Source organism: Leucoraja erinacea, chromosome 15, assembly GCF_028641065.1.
Source record: "Leucoraja erinacea ecotype New England chromosome 15, Leri_hhj_1, whole genome shotgun sequence".
Taxonomy (NCBI): domain Eukaryota; kingdom Metazoa; phylum Chordata; class Chondrichthyes; order Rajiformes; family Rajidae; genus Leucoraja; species Leucoraja erinaceus.
In genome coordinates, this window is record NC_073391.1 from 18,357,162 (window position 1) to 18,378,079 (window position 20,918).

The 20,918-nt window shown below is 43.3% G+C and overlaps 1 protein-coding gene across 7 annotated transcripts in view; it reads right to left on the reverse strand.

Annotated features, from left to right (window-relative positions):
* The window catches only part of plekha1b (pleckstrin homology domain containing, family A (phosphoinositide binding specific) member 1b), a 71,997-nt gene extending 52,685 nt beyond the window's left edge, over positions 1 to 19,312 (reverse strand). For 6 of the 7 annotated variants that reach the window (XM_055646794.1, XM_055646797.1, XM_055646796.1 and 3 more), the window contains exon 1: positions 19,171 to 19,312. The gene's annotated coding sequence lies outside the window, so the exon portion shown is untranslated. Of the gene's footprint in view, positions 1 to 19,150 lie in introns of all 7 variants that reach the window. The other variant, XM_055646795.1, reaches the window with a different exon arrangement.
* Between the last annotated feature and the right edge of the window lie 1,606 nt (positions 19,313 to 20,918).

Below are 20,918 nucleotides of genomic sequence, written 5' to 3' on the forward strand. Positions count from 1 at the left end.
TGTATACTGCATTATTATTACCTGACCAGACCTATACCATACTTTTGAATGTACATAGTACTTATTTTACTCTGTGCCCAGTAAGAAGATGAGTCATGGAAGTGGGTGACTATATTGAATCAGTCATGGAACTTGGCAAGTGAGATTGCCCAGAAGGGCAATAAAAATGGCTGAAGTGGTTATTTATTTATTTATGCATTTATTTATTTTTTTATTTTGTGGGGGGGGGGGGGTATCAACTCTAAATGAACAGAAACATTATATTTGTGAGAACTTGTGTAACTTTTCTGCTTGATATTTGAACCATCTCCTGAAAAGCAAAGTACAGACAGAGCCGTTCAAATACATCTAAAAGTCACTTTAATTGTCATCTGAATCGCTCTCGAGCAGAGCATCCTCCTCATCAGACTTGTCACTGTCAGGGTGAGTTCCCGAGGCAGATGCTACAGCTGGGTCTTCTCCCGTGTCAGGCCTCCTTGCCCTCATGTATGCCACAAGCTGATAGCTGGCTGGAGATCAAAGTCCTTGATGCTACTGGCATGCAGCAAACACGATGAGGAGCTGGTCTGTCACCTAATTGTCCTGGAGGGAACTTCTGATGGTGGTCTTCAGCTGCTTCAGCCGGCTGAAGCCTCGCTCAGCCTCAGCTGAACTTGCCAGTATAGTAAGGACGAGGGCAAGGAGAGTGCAGATGTTGGGTGGCTCTTCTGGTGTGGGACTTCAGGAACACCATGCTGTATCACAACAACCCTTTCAGCAAAGTGTCTGTTACTTGGCACTACACTGGAGCGTTAGGGGGAGCTTCAATGCCCAAATTTCAGAGTGGGTTTCTGATGAAAAAGTGGGGGAGGACTGCTAAGCGAGAGACAGAGACAGAGACAGAGAGAGACAGAAAGAGCAGAGGCAGAGACAGAGATAGAAAGACAGGGACAGCAACAGGTACATGGCTAGGACAGGTTTCGAGGGATATGGACCAAAGGCGGGCAGGTGGCTTTGCAGTTTCTCTCCCTCTCCCATGGGATGAGGGATTTAAGGGCCTGTTCCACTTGGGCGCCATTTTCGGCGTTAGCCTGAAAAGAGGTTGTTGCGTCGTGATCAGGTTGTGACACGTCGTGACGTATGGCAACACATGTAGTGATGCGCGGTGTCTCCCTGTCGCCCCAGGATTTTGGAATGTTCAAAATTCAGGGGCTACATTTGGTTGTCTCATCATGTCGTGCGCCCTGTCACACGCTGATGTATGCTGTCCTGCGGGTGACGCCCGGTTAGGGGTTAGGGACCACAGATGGGCTGTAAAATATTCTTCCTTCAATGCATGGATTTTAAACATTAATATATTAAAATTAATACACTAAAATCAATTGTGCAAAGGAAAAGATGTCCGAATCGTTCAGTTTTATTGTGTATTGGTCAGCTTCCAGAACCAAATCACCGTCTCTAAGTTTTCGCAGGGAATGATTCAGTTAGTGTAGATTGAACTCCCCCCCTCCACCCCCTTCTTCCACACCACCCCCCCCCCCCCCACCATTCTCCCTTCCTCTCCTCCCTCCCCCCTCTCCATCCCCCTCTTCCACCTCCCCGCTCCACTCTTCTCTCCCCTTCTCCACACACCCCCCCCCCCCCCCCATTTTCCAACTTGGAGCTCCCATGGATTTTGAAGAAACAGCAGCAAAGAGAAGCTGGTAAAAGCACTGATTGGCTCAAGCCCAAGTGGGAGGAGAGTTAGAAGTGAGTCAGTGGAGGGAAAGAGTTTAAAACTGAGGAATTTGGTTTGTAAATTGGTAAATTAGGCAATTTATCAGTCAATATAAGCAAGACGGCTCTTAGGGAGCGGTAGTGAGGGAGCGGCCTTGTGAGTAAAGTGTGAGTCTTTGGCTCGAGAGTCTTTTGAGGAGGCTGAGGAGAGGAGGCTACGCATAAAGCTCGAGAGGACGGAACGCGGTGAACACATGTCGGGGCAGATGAGAGTGTGAGGCTTGCAGAATGTGGGAGCCCAGGGACACGGATGGAGCCTCTGGCTGCTACAACTGTGGCAAGTGCGTCCAGCTTCAGCTCCTAAAGGACCGTGTTGGGGCACTGGAGAAGCAGCTGGATGACCTCAGGGCCATCCAGGAAAACGAGAGTTTCCTGGACAGGACCTACAGTGAGGTGGTCACGCCGACGATACGGGAAGAACCAAGGTGTGTGACGGAAAGGGTGGAAATCGTGGTGTGCAGAAGACCCAAGTGGATGTGCCTAATGAAAACAGGTATGCCCTCTTGGGAACTGTCCGGGGAGACAATGTTTCCAGTCCCAGCGGCGGACACGTCGGTGGCCCCAATCCTAGAGATGGGACTCGACCGGCGAGACCGACATCATGCAGAGCCCTAGTGGTGGGTGAGTCCATTGTCCGAGGAGCGGACAGGAGATTCTGTGGCGGCAGACGAGATGCGAGGATGGTCTGTTGCCTCCCTGGTGCCAGGATTCAGGATGTCACGAGTCGAATTCAGAACATGCGAGAGAGAGAGCGAGAGAGAGAAGGTGAACAGCCGACAGTAGTGTGCACGTAGGCAAACGACATCGGGAAGAAGAGGAAAGAGGTTCTCTAACATGACTTCAGAGAGTTGGGAAGACTGAAATGCCGGATTTCTAGGGTGGTTATCTCTGGATTGCTTCCAGTACCTCATGCTAGTGAGGACAGGAACAGGGCGATGGGGATCTGAATGCGTGGCTGAGGGGCTGGAGCAGGGAGCAAGGATTTAGATTTATAGACCACTGGGATCTCTTCTGGGGTAGGGGTGACCTGTACAAAAGGGACGGGTTACACCTTAACTGGAGAGGGACCGACATTCTGGCAGGCAGGTTTGCAAGGCTACACGTGTGGGTTTAAACTAAATAGTGGGGGGAAGGGATTGACAAATTGGGAGTATAAAGATGGAGTTGAAGGGGAAGTGACTACAGGAAAAATAACAAAAGATTCTCGAATTAATGGGAAGGAAAGCTCGAGAATGGACAACAGTGTAAGGTCAGGGCCAATTGCGAGCGGTGCGAGGGGGGAAGTGAATACGGAGGTCAAAGTGCTGTATATGAATGCGCAAAGTATAAGGAATAAAGTGGACGAGCTTAAGGCTCAGTTAGAAACTGGCAGGTATGATGTTGTGGGAATTACTGAGACATGGCTGCAATAGGGCCAGGGCTGGGAACTGAATATTCAAGGGTATACCTCCTATCGAAAAGACAGACAGGTGGGCAGAGGGGGTGGGGTTGCCCTGTTGGTGAGGAGTGAAATTCAGTCCCTTGCAAGGGGTGACATTGAAACAGGAGATGTGGAGTCAGTATGGATAGAACTAAGGAATCGTAAAGGTAAAAAGACCCTAACCAGGGCTCGAAATTAGCGGTTGCCCGGTTGCCAATGGCAACCCACAGTCCAGCCGGGCAATCTAAAAGCCATACCATTTTGCCCGGCTTGGCAAGCAACTGGGACACCCATCGTTTAATTCTGAGCAGGCCCCCTCTCTATCTTACTCGCTCTCTCCCTGTCACTCTCCGTCTCCGCCCGCTATCCGTGTCCATGTCTCGGGTCTCCGCCCACTCCTCGTCCACCGGCACGACTGGCCACATTACACATGTGCAGAACCACGGCCAGCACCAAAGATCCTATAGCGAGGATCTTTGGCCAGCACATCATCAGCCATGGTTGTGCGCATGTGCCGCCCTGCACATGCGCACTGCCACTGCAACTGGTCGGCGTCGGCCACTTTCTCCCTCCATTTGCATGGTGGGAGATCACCTCAAATGAAATTTAAGAAATATTTCTTGACAATGGTGATAACAATGCGAGCTGCATTATTCCATTAGATCATTCCTTCCATGAAACTAATCCTTGCCTTGCATGAATCACTTGGCACTACTTTCTATCTTTGTACCTTCATTCCAAGGATCAAGAATTCTCTCCCTAAATCAACGGCATCACCTTTATGGTCAGTCTTAAACCCATCCTTCGGACTAAACTCCCCCTCCCCTCCCCTCATCACCTTTATGGTCAGTAGCTGGCACACTGACAAAACGCAATTCTATATTATCTTAGCTCTACAGTGAAATCAAATTGGGATTTTATGCTTATTGACATTATTTCAGGTTTTGTACTTTCAGTTTATATTTTTCAAAGGGTAAATAAATGATATGAAGAGAAAATTAATTTTGAATGGCACTTCATTCCATTCAGACAACTTGGGTAACATTTACCAATGGCATAAAACATACAACTGTCCAATATAGTGTGCCAGATTTTGCAACAAAACAAAATAAATAAAGTGAACAGAGCTAATGACCAACTTAAGGGGTTGGACAGGCTAGATGCAGGAAGATTGTTCCCGATGTTGGGGAAGTCTAGGACAAGGGGTCACAGCTTAAGGATAGAGGGGAAATCCTTTAAGACCAAGATGAGAAAAACAATTTTCACACAGAGAGTGGTGAATCTCTGGAACTCTCTGCCACAGAAGGCAGTTGAGGCCAGTTCATTGGCCATATTTAAGAGGTAGTTAGATGTGGCCCTTTGTGGCTAAAGGGATCAGGAGGTATGGAGAGAAGACAGGTACGGGATACTGAGTTGGATGATCAGCCATGATCATATTGAATGGCGGTGAAGGCTCGAAGGGCCTACTCCTGCACCTATTTTCTATGTATCTATGTAACTGACTAGGTAATGCTCATTTTATTCAATTGCCTTGAAAATTCACGTTTTTGTTTGTACAACAAACCATTACTGCATGAAAATACTGATGCCAATGTGGCAGGGCTATATATAACAGTGGATGGGGAAGTTAAGAATGAGGGGAGCCAGGAATAACAATACATCATGTGCACAATCATCATCACAATGTGCACAACCTTCCCAAAAGGAATTGCTGATTTGGAATAAAACCAAGAATTTGAGGAAGACCTTTTTTCCTCTTTCCCTGAATAACTTTGTGTTCTATTTGGAGTCTAGTTAGTTTATTCTGCAAAATAATTAAATGCATAGCAAGTCATTTTCCTTGTTTGGCTTTAGGTTAAAAGGTATGATCACTATTATAATTACAAATATGACAGGCCAGAGTTCTATAGAACTTCAAAAATGCATACAATTATAATCAAAATCTTGTTTATAAAAATAGTGGTATTCAAGCTATTTTGATAAGTGGCTGGGTAGCCAGCAGCAAAATCTCAACAAGGTAATTTAATTATGATTGGAACGTATTAAATCAGAGATAATATGATGGAAATTGTATCTTAAGCCGAAAATAAAATCACCACTTAATGATATTAAATAACTTTTAAGGTACAGATGAGAAAGATAAAAAGTCCCAGCCTATCCTTAAAATTCAGGCCCTCAAGTTCTAATATACCAGTGAATCTTTACTGCACACATTCCAGCTTAATCACATTCTCCTTATAGCTGGCTGACCAAAACTGCACACAATACACCAAATATGGTTTCATCAAATCCTTGTGCAGCTATAGCATGATGTCCTAACTGTTATACTCAAAACACTTTCCGAGGAAGGTAAATGTCAAACACCTTCACCAGCCAGTCTATCCATGTAGCCCTTTCAAGGAAATGTGTACCTATACCCCATGGTCTCTCTGCTCTAAAACATTATCCAAGGCCCTACCATTTACTATGCAGCTCCTGCCCTGGTTTATCTTATTAAAATTAATTATCTCACACTTGGCCATCTGCTCTTCCATGGCCCACTTGACTACTTGATCGAGTTAAACTTATTTAAGTTTATTAGCCTTCCACATTGTCCACTAGACCACCAATGTTGGTGTCATCTGCAAACTATGTTAACTAAATTGTCATCCATATATTTAATATACGTAGCAAACAACATTGGACCCAGCACAAATACCTGCAGCTCACCATTGGTCACAAGCCTCCAATCAGAAAAACAACTATTCATTCCTATCCTAATTCCTTTCACCAAGCCAATTTTGAATCCAGTTGGCTAGCTCATTCTGGATCCTATGTGATCTAACCTCCTGGACAAGCCCACCATGCAGGACCTTGTCAAAGGTCTTGCTAAAGTACACAGATTCCACACCTCTGCCTTGCCAATCCTCATGTGACCTTATCAAAACGCTCAAATATGTGAAAAATGATTTCCAATGCACAAAGCTGTGCAGACTATCCCTAATAAGCCCAGTGGCTATCCAAAAGCTGGTAGATATTGGCCCTCAATATCCTCTCAGTAACATCTCAGACCTGTAGTTCTGTGCCTTGTCCTTGCAGCCCTTCTTAAATAAAGGTATACCATTAATACCCTTCAGTCTTCCAGAAACTCTCCCATGGCTCAAGATGTGGCAAATCTCTCTGCAGGGCCGCAGTAATCCTCCAGGGGCGCTGCACTGGCAGCAGCCTCTGCCTACCTGCCTGTCTGTCATTTCTATCTTTTTTTTAATTTTCAGTTAGTCCAATGTCTGTTTTGGGGGGAACTTTAACTTTTCTATGTGGGGGACGGGGGCATGATAAGGGGGAAACCGTCTCCCAGTCTCTTCCTGGCGGGGACACAACTATTTCTCCGAGTCGCATCCTCGCCCCCCAACTCGCGGCCTACCAGCTGGATCGGAGCTGCCTTTCCTGCCGGGGAAAAGAAACCGGACCAGGGCTGCTACAGCGGCGGCGCAGCGCTGGAGTCACCGCGGAGCAGGCGATGCCTACCTGGGTCGACGTTCGGAGCTCCGGAACGTTGGGCCGCTGCTCCAACATCGTGGAGCTCTGGTGCGGAGAGCTTCCAACGCGGGCGGCGATGAACAACATCATGGAGTCCTGGGGCGCCTTGCAGAGGGCCCACAGCAGCAGTCTCCACCCGGCGCGGCCTGTGGACTTTGGAAGCTGCCGACTCCGGTAGGAGGGGGCCGACTCTGTGTCCACACAGCTGAGGACGTCCCGCAGCCCCGACGTCTGACTTGTATCACCCCGGCGAGCGGTCCTGGACATCGGGCCGCCCGTAGCTGCAACTGCGGAGGGCTTGGGGAGGCCCTGACCACGAGGAACAGTGGAGGAAGAGACTGACTTTGGTGCCTTCCCACACAGTGGGAAACTTTGATTCTGCTGTGTGGGGATGTTTTATGTTAAATTCTAGTGTGTTGTGGTCTTTATTTTTATTGTATGGGAATTTCATTTTGCTGTGCCATCTGACACATGTGACAAATAATTGCATCATCTTGAATTCTTCCCTAGCTTCCCACAATATTTACAGGTACACTTGGTCAGACATAGGAATTTACCCCCCTTAATTGTGTTTAAGACTGCTAACATCTCCACTTTTGTAATTTGGATATCAACTAAAACCTAGCCCATATCCTGAGGCTCAACACATGGTAATGTTGATTTTGATTCTTAAGAGGACCTATTCGGTTTCCAATTACCATTTTGCACTAAATATGTGTAAAATCTCTATGGATTTTCCTTTATCTTGCCTACCAGCGATGATCTTTTTTGCCCTCCTGATTTTCCTCTTAACTGTACTCAAGAGACAAGAGCCGTCATACACATCAGGCACAAAACAATGGAACTATTACCTGTTGCAGTTTTTCAGGCACACTAATGCAACATAATAAATGTACAATACATAATAATGCAATAAATTATGTAATATTAGACAACCAGACCATAATAATGCAAGCCGAAGCATGGAGGGCAACAAATGTGCAATGTAGCCCAAGAAGCTGTTCTTGAAGTTCTCATGCTCCTAAACCTTCTTCCCGATGGTAGCAAGGAGATTACAGCATTGTGTGGGTGTTTGATGATAAGCTGCTTTCTTGAGGCAGCACTTCCTGTAGATCCCTTCAATGGTGGGGAGGTTAATACCTGTGATGGACCCGACAATGTCCACCACCTTGTCTTTTGGACGTTTAATGAAACAGGTCATGTTGCAACCAGTAGGTATGCTCTTTATCACAAATGTTGACATTCCAATAGATTCTCTGTGCCTTTCCATTTTGGTGGCAAAAACAGGAAAGCAGACTATTATCTAAATGGTGGCCGACTAGGAAAAGGGGAGATGCAGTGAGACCTGAGTGTCATGGTACACCAGTCATTGAAAGTAGGCATGCAGGTGCAGCAGGCTGTGAAGAAAGCGAATGGTATGTTAGCTTTCATAGCAAAAGGATTTGAGTATAGGAGCAGGGAGGTTCTACTGCAGTTGTACAGGGTCTTGGTGAGACCACACCTGGAGTATTGCGTACAGTTTTGGTCTCCAAATCTGAGGAAGGACATTATTGCCAAAGAGGGAGTGCAGAGAAGGTTCACCAGACTGATTCATGGGATGTCAGGACTGTCTTATGAAGAAAGACTGGATAGACTTGGTTTATACTCTCTAGAATTTAGGAGATTGAGAGGGGATCTTATAGAAACTTACAAAATTCTTAAGGGGTTGGACAGGCTAGATGCAGGAAGATTGCTCCCGATGTTGGGGGAAGTCCAGGACAAGGGGTCACAGCTTAAGGATAAGGGGGAAATCCTTTAAAACCGAGATGAGAAGAACTTTTTTCACACAGAGAGTGGTGAATCTCTGGAACTCTCTGCCGCAGAGGGTAATCGAGGCCAGTTCATTGGCTATATTTAAAAGGGAGTTAGATGTGGCCCTTGTGGCTAAGGGGATCAGAGGGTATTGAGAGAAGGCAGGTACGGGATACTGAGTTGGATGATCAGCCATGATCATACTGAATGGCGGTGCAGTCTCGAAGTGCCGAATGGCCTACTCCTGCACCTAATTTCTATGTTTCCGAATCTTCTCAAACTTTTGAGAACACAGGAGGCATTCATGAGCTTTGCGACTGCATGAGTGTGCTGGGCCCAGGACAGATCAGAGATGTGCAGTCTGTGGGCTCCCTTCACTGCCATGCTCCTTAAGACTGCTTCACAGACCTTCAGCTATTTTATATTTCTCAAGGGATTTGCTGGATTACAACTCCCAGTTGTTTACATCCGACATATGCCTCCTTTTTATTTGACTAAAGCCTTAACATCCATGTCCCCTACTGCTCTAACAAGCAGCAACAAATCATACTCTGAACCATATCATAATTAATCTGCCAGTGACAAATAGTTTTATGGCTGAGGTCCTAGGCAAAGAAATAGAGCCCAATGAATGACCTTAGGATGTGGTGGAATTAGGGAGAAGGGGGAATTGGAGTTGCTAGCGAAAGAGCAATGCGATTTGACATTAAGGACTTTGTTGAAGTAATAGGTAGAGGAAGTAATGGAATATGCACTTGGGCATTACAAATGGTTTAGCAATGGGAACAAATTACCACACAGATGTTTTCCTCAATGTCAGGGTACAATAATTTTATCCACATGAGGTCATGGATGGCAAGGGACTTTACCACAAAAAATATTCAAGGCACGAGATGAAGAGATTGATTGTTCATCTGCTGGCATGAAGGAGTGGTACAGTAAACAGTGAGCGGGAATGGTCAGAGAAGTTAACTTAGCTGAGGAACTCGGGAAAGGTGATAAGAACAAGCACTGGAAGTATGAATTACTGCTCAAAAGGAGACAACAAAGTGGTAATGGGCATGAAATGGAGAAATCATTTCAAGAAATTCAACAATAAAAGAAACAATATTACTCCAGGTGAAGCAACTAAAAATGGGCATAGGCTGAAAGAGCAAATGAGCAAAACAAGACCTGAAAACTGTCAAAATAAATAGAATGGGTTCAGGGTTCTAATAGCCACCAGTATGCACATCTTAAAAAATATATAAAATTCAAATCTGTAAACAAGGTTATTTTCTTTAATTTGGTACTTAAATACCAACAAATGTTTTTTTTTGTAATTTAAACATTTAGCAAATTATGGCCCTGAGTTATTCTACAACATTTTCAATTTTCAATGTTTATATACATTAAATACAGATAAGTTATCTGTAATTTCAGAAACCCTACAGATTCAGCATCCAACTCACAAGGCAAAATTTTCCTACCCTCTTTCTACACCGGAGGACCCCATTTCCCATTCTCCCTTTCCAATTTCCCAAGGCTCCAGTTCCCACCTTCCCTTTCTGCTGGAAAATGATACTGACACTGGAAAATTTACCATACTGAGTAACATATAAAAAGTGAATTAAGAGTGGAGGTATTAATAGAAATTACATTCAAGTCTGGAAGGTCAGCCAATCTAGGAACACAATTCCAGGATTTTCAGAGCTTTACTGGAATGCACTCCGGCGAGTGCTGTCATAAGAACAACAATAATTCAACTAGGCTAGTCTCTCTTTCAAACAATATAAATGGTTTGTAAAAGGCACCTACTCCATTATGCTCTATCAAACAAATACATAAAAATAGCAGACTCAATCTACTGAAAGTAAAAATGATCTTCCCCACCCCACCTGTATTAAAACAAATTAACCCTCTTCCTAATACTGCATGGAAATGGACCAAACTGTGTTAGCCCAAAATATCAATGGAGTATGTTGATCTAAATACGATTCAATTAAACATACCTATGAAATACATTACCTCATGATGTTGTTCTGGGCTCTTAATTATAAAATACAATGTGCCTTTTGAAGAAGCGGCAAAAAAACAAACTAATTTTAATAAATTGACGGCAACTCTTTCTTCATGATTTACCATAGAAATAGTTGTGCTTTTATTTTTAAATAAAGCACGCTCAACGATGTTATGAGGGCAGTCACAATTTCACAATATTTTGTTTGTACTGCTCGTGGGCATTTAACTTGTCAGCTTTCAGCATTTGTACAGTTCCAATGATACTACATTTCGCAAATACAAGCATAATCAAGTCCACAGAATTAAAGCAAAAGTACCTAGAATTTATCTTTTAAAAGTATAGTAATGACAGCAACATTAAAGTTTGCAAAGATTGCCTATCAATCGTTAGTGACATAAAGTAATTGCCATGCCATCTGCTGAGCTACCATGCATTTTTATAATAGCCGAATCAGAAATGCCTAAGTCCTTCAATGCATATCATTCAAAAATGTAAACACTTGAATAGGCAGTGGCACGTTTTTAGGAAGCAATAGTTACTTCAACAAAGTCTATGTATTAGGCTTTCACATGCACTCACATCAAACATGATTACAGTGAACTGCTGCAGCTGGGAATTGAAATCAAGAATGCAAATACAGTTTCTTCAGCAAATGGGTAACCAACCATACTAAATTCTCATTGAAAGAAAGTACATTTATAGTTTGTGAGAGCAAAAAAATCAACTGCTGGTGGAACTTAATAGGTCAGACAACATCTGTGGAGGCAGATAGGAATTTAACATTTTGCGCTCGTCCCAAACATCAACTATACGTTTGCCTCTACATATGTGCCTGACCCAGAGTTCCTCTAGCAGTTGTTTTTTGCTCCAGGTTCCAGGGTCTGCTTAATTGTATTTGTCCAACAACTTTCATATCATCTCCATGATTCAATATCCAAGTGGTATGCTTTTTCAAAATATGCAACATGTACACCTAGCACCAATTCAATTGCATTTCATGGGAGTGAATTTTAGAAATTATTTTCTGAAAATTATTAATTTTGTAAATGTTTACATTTGTGTATTATTCCTAAATATTTTCAAATGCAAAATGCATCACTATTTCTAAAGCACATGACAGTAAGATTCATCGTGCACGAGTCATTTTCACATTATCTGGTTTGCAATTGTAGGATGAATGGTAAGACTTTTTTTTAAAAATATGGAATTCAAGCAGATTGTTTTATTTTTAAATTGTATCTTCAGTAATTGATGCTAGCTTTTTAATTCCAGGTTTGTTCGATTATTTGGATTTAAATTACCCAGTTACTGTGGTGGGACACAAATCAGTTTCTCTTGATCTTTAATCCTGTGAATACTCGCCAGTAACAAGGTATTGTGCATTAACATATCAAGTAATTCTAATGCATTTTTTCATATTTCTAGCCATCATATCTTTCAAACATGATGGGCCATGTAAAAATTAATCACTTTACATCAATTTTCTCTCACTCTTTTGTCAGTGTTCAACAAGGCAAGCTACAAGATTTGCCACAACCATTCCCAAATAGATTTGTATCTGACAGAGTACAAATTAATTTGGTTCAAATTAAAAAAACTTGGACCATTTTTTACCATCTCAAGCAAATATTTTGTACACTGTAACTTAGTATTATCAACAAAAAGCAAAACAAAAACAAATACTGGGATTAGGACCTTCAATCCTCAATCTTTTTGCACCCTAACTAATTCACACTTCAACTCTTTCTATTCAAATCTCTCAGCAGCATTACAAGAAGTTACTGGACAAGCAATCACAGGATTAAAGATCGAGCAAAACAACCCACCACAACAACTGAGTAATTTAATTTCAATTAACTAAACAAATTAAAAAGCTAGCATCGGTAAAGATAACCACGAAATGGCCAGATTACTGTGAAAAACCTACTTGGTTCATTATTGTCCTTCAGGAAGAAAATCTGCGATCCTTACCTTTGCCTGTGTGTGACTTCACATCTATCAATGCAGTTAACTTTCCTAGGTTACCCAGTTTAGGACAATTAAGAATGAATAAAAATTGGCATTGCAAGGAATATGTGCATTTTATGAAGCAAAACTAAAAATCCTTGAACCCCCAATAAAAGAAAATTTTCAACACAAAATTTCAATTACCTCAACATCCCCAAGATTTGAAATTCGTATATCTTTGGTTCATCTCTAATCACCAAACCACAATTATGTCACTTGTTCGAGATTCTATGTGGAGGACATAACTGCCTTAATGACTTAAAATCGTGTTATACATAGGCACACTAGGGCAGATCTTAGGCATTTAAAGGAAGGCTTAAGCAATTGTGCCCTTTAACCACCCAATATAAACTCTGGTGAATCTAAACCATACTCTGAAGGTCAATATACCTTCTCCAATGCTCCCATACAAGATGAGCTGTGGGCCTGGGATCTACTTAAAATTCCAAGTGACTTAATGACATTCTATTTTATCACATATAGCTGTAAAAAGTTAAACGTATACGGACACTAAAACCTCCTATCCACTCAGTTAAAATGCGCATGCCCTTCCAAATAAAACAGCAATAAACCTGCACTTCACCCTACCAAGTTTTGTCAGTGATTAACCATACACAGAGATTAGCCATACATTCAATCTGCAGGAGACACAAATGGAGAGATAATGGGCAGGTATTTCAGTTGGTACGATATGACTCAGTGTCCCATATGCATGTGTCAGAGCCAAAAGCAGTCGATGAATTTATTAATTAGTTGAGAAATGTATTTAGGTTTACGAACAACAAAAAGAATCTGCACCAGAGATTGATGTCTCTCAAATCAGGTTCCTATCCCACCCACAATACAAAATGGCTTGGAACAAATCGCAATAATACAAGTTGAGTTTACAACAAAGGGACCCCTTTCCTTCTTAGCATTTTCAAAATCCTGTTGCTGCGTGTTAATTTCTGCTTGATAACTCTTCTGTTAAATAAGCAGAGATATTTCTGCTGTGTTAAAAACTGCATAAATAAAAGTTGTTGCTGAATTAGGCATAATATAAGCTTCTCGTGCAGGATCAAAGAGCCGAGATGGCCCCACTCCTACTTCCATGCATACAGCACCATCTGCAACCTTGGATATCATGGTGCAGCAGAGGAAACCATTTTAGCCCAAACATTAGCCTGTTGAGGGAGAAAGCGAGTGACGTCTACTCCCCTATCTATAATTATCTTCAATTTTTTCTCTTTCAAGAATTTAACAAATTCTGACCATGTAAGGCTACCAATGAATCTGTATCAGTTTAGTTTAGTTTAAAAATACAGTGTGGAAACGGGCCATTTGGCCCACCGAGTCCATACTGAGCAATCACACACAATTCCATTCTTATTCCACTTTAGCATCTTACACACATGGGGCAATTTACAGATGCCAAATAACGTATGAACTCGCATATCTTGGGGGGTGAGAGGAAACTTCATGCAGTGAAAGCCCACGTGGTCACAGGGAGAACGTGGGAACTCCTCAGAAATGTGTATGCCTCATAAAGATTCACTTTTGTTCTTCCAAAATGCAATGATTTGAGACCCAAACCACAAGACAAGGAACCACATCTGCCCAGGAATCAGCCTAACACACCCACCCCAAATTGGCTTAATAGAGGGAACAAAGCCACACATGGAAAACCTGATGTTGTGTCATCAAAACCCTGTTCAATTATAATAAGATTTTCCTGTTGCATTCCATTCCATTTATGATAAAGGCCAACAATTTACATTCACAGTACCCTTCATAATGTTTGGGACAAAGACCCATCATTTATTTGCCTCTGTACACCACAATTTGAGATTTGTAATAGAAAAAAAAAAAAAAAATCACATGTGGTTAAAGTGCACATTGTCAGATATTATTAAAGGCCATTTTGACAGATTTTGGTTTCACCATGTAGGAATAACAGCTGTGTTTATACATAGTCCCACCCCCCTCCCCCATTTCAAGGCACAATAATGTTTGGGACACATGGGTTCACAGGTGTTTGTAACTGCTCAGGTGCGTTTAATTGCCTCCTGAATGCACATATAAGAGAGCTCTCAGCACCTTGTCTTTCCTCCAGTTTTTCCATCACCTTTGGAAACTTTTAGTGCTGTTTATCAACATGTGGACCAAAGCTGTGCCAATGAAAGTCAAAGAAGCCATTATGAGACTGAGAAACAAGAGTAAAAACTGTTAGAGACATCAGCCAAACCTTCGGCTTACCAAAATCAACTGTTTGGAACAGGCACGAAAATCGCTATCAAAATATGTGGGGGACCAGGGGGACACAATTTCTTGGCTGCCTTGTACGCATGCGCACGCTAACACACGTGAGGCTTCGGAGGCTTCAGCCATGGGCCCTGTGAACGGTAATTACAGCTCAATCCAGCGCTAAATGCAGCTCAACTCTGCCCGTCTTGCTGGGTTTACCTACAGCCCTGCCTGGACACCAGCCTGGAGTCGTGGAGCTAGCACTGTAAGTCCAGGCAGGGCTGTAGGTTAACCTGGCGGGCCAGGCAGAGTTGAGTTGCATTTAGCGCTGGACTGAGCTATAATTATCGTTCACAGGGTTTAGCGCTGCTTCTTTGCGCTGGCTGTGGGCACCAATCTCGTCTGACTCCCGATGTCTCTGGCCACCCCCGGGTGTGGGGCACTCGGGTGGGGACAGGGATGGTCCAGAGGTGGTTCGGCAGCGATTGCAGCGCCGCAGAGCCGGGATTGATCCTGGCTGCGGATGAGGCGCAGGTCTGTGTCCAGGGCTGCCGAGAGTGTTTTGTCAATTTGTCCGTAGAAGACTTCATGAACAGAAATACACAGGCTACACTGCAAGATGCAAACCACTGGTTAGCTGCAAAAAATAGGATGGCCAAGTTACAGTTTGCTAAGAAGTGCTTACCCACAGTTTTGGAAAAAGATCTTGGATTCTGGAAAAAGACTGCTCTCACCCCAACCATGGACTGTTTACCCTCCTACCATCCGGGAGGCGCTACAGGTCTCTCCGTTGCTGAACCAGCAGGTCCAGGAACAGCTTCTTCCCGGCAGCTGTCACTCTACTCAGCAACGTACCTCGGTGACTGCCAATCACCCCCCCCCCCCCCCCCGGACACTCCTCCCACAGGAAAAACACTATGTCTGTATATATGCTAATATAAATATTTATTCAAATCACATGCTATGTCGCTCTTCCAGGGAGATGCTAAATGCATTTTGTTGTCTCTGTACTGCACACTGACAATGACAATTAAAGTTGAATCTGAATCTGAATCTTGTGGACAGATGAGACAAAGATTAACTTACATCAGAATGATGGCAAGAACAAAATATGGAGGAGAGGAGGAATTGCCCAAGATCCAAAGCATACCACCTCATCTGTGAAACACGGTGTTATGACCTGGGCATGTATGGCTGCTGAAGGTACTAGCTCACTTATCTTCATTGATGATACAACTGCTGATGGTCTTAGCATAATGAATTATGAAGTGTATAGACACATCCTATCTGCTCAAGTTCAAACAAATGCCTCAAAACTCATTGGCCAGCAGTTCATTCTACAGCAAGACAATGATCTCAAACATACTGCTAAAGCAACAAAGGAGTTTTTCCAAAGCTAAAAAATGGTAAATTCTTGAGTGGCCAAATCAAAGACCCGATCTGAACCCAATTGAGCATGCCTTTTGTATGCTGAAGAGAAAATTGAAGGGGACTGGCTCACAAACATTATGGAGGGCACGGTACAATGACTTGCTGTACCCTTAAGCTAACTTTGTGTTTCATGTACAAAATCTAGATCCTCTGTACAACAGCATTCATATGTAATTCTATATTCATATAAACAATTTTCTTCATACATAATTATTGCCTTTTTCATTATGTTACCCACTCCCCCAACACATAAAATGCAATTGTATTAAGTATGATGTCCTTCGGCAACAACGCTGGCTCTCTTATCGACTCACACGATTCCAAATGCTCAAAATTCCCAACCCTAAAAGATGGAACTATTGAACCCAAAAAAGCTCTAGAAAATTAATAGTGTATGTGCAGTTTCTACAACATTGTTTATATTAGAATACAGAATAGTACAGGACAAGAACATGCCTTTCGGCTCACAATGTCTGTGTCAAATATGAAGCCAAGACCATCCATGTGCCTATCTAAACATTTTTTAAATGGCCCTAGCACATTTGCCTCCACCATCACCCCAGGTATTCATCGTCCTCTGTACAAAAACTTGCCCAATACATTTCCATAAGGTTTGTCCCTCTCACCTTAACACTACGCCCCCTAATGTTTGATATTTCCATTCTGGGAAAGGTTCTGACTGTCTACCCTATCTATGTCTCTTATAATCGTATTTACTTTTATTCTATATTGGGGGTGGAAATTATCAGGCTTGGGAGATCTTTCTTGAAAAGGATTTGTGAGTCCGTAATCTCATTCTTTCTAAAAACATTGAAAACCACCATCTTCCTCCTTTCATCATTCACCCTTGCAATATTTTCATAACCCCACTCTAAAAGTTACTGTATATGAACATATTTTAAGTTCTGTATATGAATAGATTTAACAGATATGTCTTTCTTTCATTATTCATTAGTTTCACATGTGTCTTTAATTGGCCGAGTCATCTTTATTACTCGATTATATATTTCTCATTTCCCTTTTGTAGCTTATATCACATTAACTGACTTTTATACCTGTCACATTGTTAAATTTCCATTTACTGTATTATGTATGGAACTTTAAATTATTATTTGAACATCCCTAGCTAAATCTGTACGGTTTATCCGTCACCTAGCCATTTCAAAGTCAAATTAAAACTAGAAAACTATTTTAACTCCCAAATTTAACATCAAATTCAATGAAATTTAAGTCACTATTTACAAGGTGCTCTCTCACCAACAAATAATAAGTCAAGTTAATAATCACTAAATGTAATGCGGTTTAATCAAAAAAAACTTCTGCAAACAATTCTGTATACTTTCTAGAAATATATTGCTTCCGCTTCTGTTCTGCATGTTCCAATTAATACAACTAAAACAGGTACACAAAAATGCTGGAGAAACTCAGCGGGTGCAGCAGCATCTATGGAGCGAAGGAAATAGGCAACGTTTCGAGTCGATACCCTTCTTCAGACGGGTTTCTGAAGAAGGGTTTCGGCCCTAAACGTTGCCTATTTCCTTCGCTCCATAGATGAAGCTGCTGCACCCGCTGAGTTTCTCCAGCATTTTTGTGTACCTTCGATTTTCCAGCATCTGCAGTTCCTTCTTAAAGACAACTAACACATTCCACCTAATTTGCTAGGTGCTACTACAATGTTGAATTATGTTGCCAGACAGCACCGTTAATGCAATTTCTGCTACAATTGTTAAATCTTTTTCAATTCCCCCCTCACCCAGCGACCTTGAATGTTTCACTATCAATGAGACGTTCACAATTCACCCAAGGGTTCAAAGCTTAGGTGCACAGAACATATCAAATAGGCCAGATCCACTGGTTCTTTCTGCACCACCAGAATGAGAAACACTCAACATACAATCACCAATCTGCCCTCTGCACCTCTCACTTGTTGCCTTGACCCTGGAAGCCTGTTCCTGAATACCACTTAAAATCGCAACACCAACTTCCCACGAAATAGTCTTGATAGTGTAAACCTCGCTTCCTGGTCTAACATTGAACATGTGAGAACATCTGATGTTCACAAATACTTCAAATAATTGAAGACTATCACAGTCTATTAAAACCCCAAAATGTTTAAATAAGCCAATTCAAGAAATTTACAAACTATCCGAAACATCCTCCTCTTCCTTGCAGTCATTCTCCCCTCAAAATGAATGGAAGCTAAACCTGCATCAGATCTAACCTGACACAGGTAGATATCTCACCACAAATGCTGGTAAACTGCAGGAAGTTGCGAGTCCGCAGCTGAGAGTCCAATGCCAAAAAGCAATCCAAATGTCAAAAGACAAGAAACTATCCGCCAAAAAAATATGCAACGCTGGTCAGAAAATGCAACAGGTCTGGTAACATCCGCTGAGCAACAGCTTCCAATTATGTTCGCCGTGCTATGAACCAATGCCCCAAATATATGTGTGTGTGGGATATGGGGGGGGGGGGGGGGGGGGGGGGTATTTGTATTTGGTAATAACTCGAGGCAAACGTTGTCGCGTGGGGGGGGGGGGGGGGGGGGGGTTGCAATTTTTATAACCAACCGAACCGGGCGCAAGTTGGAAGCAAGAGACCAGCAACCCACGTTAACAAACCAGTCTCCACAACCCTATGTATAATTGGGGGGGGGGGGGTCTAGGGGTTGACTATGGTAGTTTCCAAGAGTTACCAAAGTATATAAATATCCTACAAGTGAAAGCAGCAATCCGTGACGGACTCCCCGCACCTTTAGCGAGGGGGTTTTGCTGCTTCTGCCGCTGCCGCAGGTTGAGGGGCAGCTGATGCCGCGACAGCAGCGGGCGGGCGGGCAGGTCACTCAAGGCCGGATTAGCGCCCCCCGTCCTCACCGCAGCGGCGTCCCCATCCAGTCGACGACCTCCACCGGCTGAAACCAGCCCTCCCCTCCCCTCCCCACCCTCAGTGCGGTTCACCAGCGAGCCGCAGCCGCAGCCACACACACACACACACACACACACCTGGCTGCTGTCACACTCACCCGAGGCACACCCGCAGCGGAAAAATCTATCAGGCGGTTCGGGTTTGGCGAAACTCTCCGGCGGAGATGGAGCCGCCACCGCACCAGCATCCAACCGACCACTTCTCCCGCTCCCTTTCCGGGTCAAAAGAACCCCCCACTCCCCATCCTCGCCTGAGGTCGTTGGCAAACCGGATATGCCGTCACCTGCCCCCCCTCGAGGATTCTGGGGATTGTAGTCTCATCAGGGACCAATTTTTGCAAAAGGTAGACAAAAAAGCTGGAGAAACTCAAGATACAAGATAAAAGATACATTTAATTGTCATTCAGCGGGTGCAGCAGCATCTATGGAGCGAAGGAAATAGGCAACGTTACGGGCCGAAACCCTTCTTCAGACCCTTTTTCAGTTTTGCAGAATCTCAGCGGGTGAGGCAGCATCTAAGGAGCGATGGAAATAGCCAATGTATCGGGTCGAGACCCTTCTTCAGTCTGATGACCATCAATCTGAAGGGACTCAGCAGGTGCAGCAGCATCTATGGAGCGAAGGAAATAGGCAACGTTTCGGACCGAAACCCGAAGGGTTTCGGCCCGAAACGTTGCCTATTTCCTTCGCTCCATAGATGCTGCTGCACCTGCTGAGTTTCTCCAGCTTTTTTGTGTAACCTTCGATTCTCCAGCATCTGCAGTTCCCTCTTAAACATCAATCTGAAGGGTCTCGACCAGAAACATCGCCGATTTCCTTCGCTCCAGTCATTTCGCTCACCCGCTGAGTTTCCCCAGCATTTTTGTCTACCTTCGATTTTCCAGCATCTGCAATTCCTTCTTAAACATTAAAAGTTTTACAAAATGCTAACTTTGTGGTGCTGTCTGCCCATCATTGGTCCGAGAGTTCTTGCAACGGTAACCAGAGAAACAAAAAGCAGTGGAACAAAAGCAAACAACAACAAAATAGCTATACCTTCTGGAATTCTGAAATCAGTACACCAATTTTGCAAAACAAAACAGTCCGAATATGTGAAGGCTAAAATAGTTAACTCTACTCCTTGTTTATTTGCACAGAACAACCATCGCTTGCTGTTTTGAAATATTGCTTTTGCTTTGTTTCTATATTTTATTTCTTTTTATTCATTGTCAAGCTGTGAGTATCATTGGCAATGAGGGTGTTTATTGTTCATCCCCAAATTCCTCACGAACTGGGGCAACTGTTAAGGGTCAGATGAAGTGGTGGTTCTGGTCTCACCGAAAGAATGACAGATAAGGGCATTACATTTCCTTTGGTGAATGACATTCGTGATCCAATGGGTTTTTACTATTATCTGGATCACTAAAGGTGACAGTTTCGTATTGGTTTGAATTACTTGGACTTAAAACCCCAAGATGGAAATTATCACATGTATTTGGATCAACCTGTGTCCAGGGTAGCTATGAACATAAATATATGTAGTTTTCATCTCTCACCCCTCCAGCCTCCACATCCAACACATTATCCTCCATCTCCATTACCTCCTTCGGGATCCTTCACTAATCACATCTTCTCATCTCCACGCCTTTCCGCCTTCCACAGAGACTGGCCCCACCGTAACACCTCGGTTCACTCATCCCTGCCCACCCAAACCACAGCCTGCCTGGGTACTTTCCCCTGCAACCACAGGAGATGAAGCGCCTGTCCTTATATCTCCTCCCTCGACTCCATCCAGGGACTCCGATAGTCTTTTCAGGTGAGACAAGAGGTTCACATGTACCTCCTCTAACCACATCTACTGCAACCG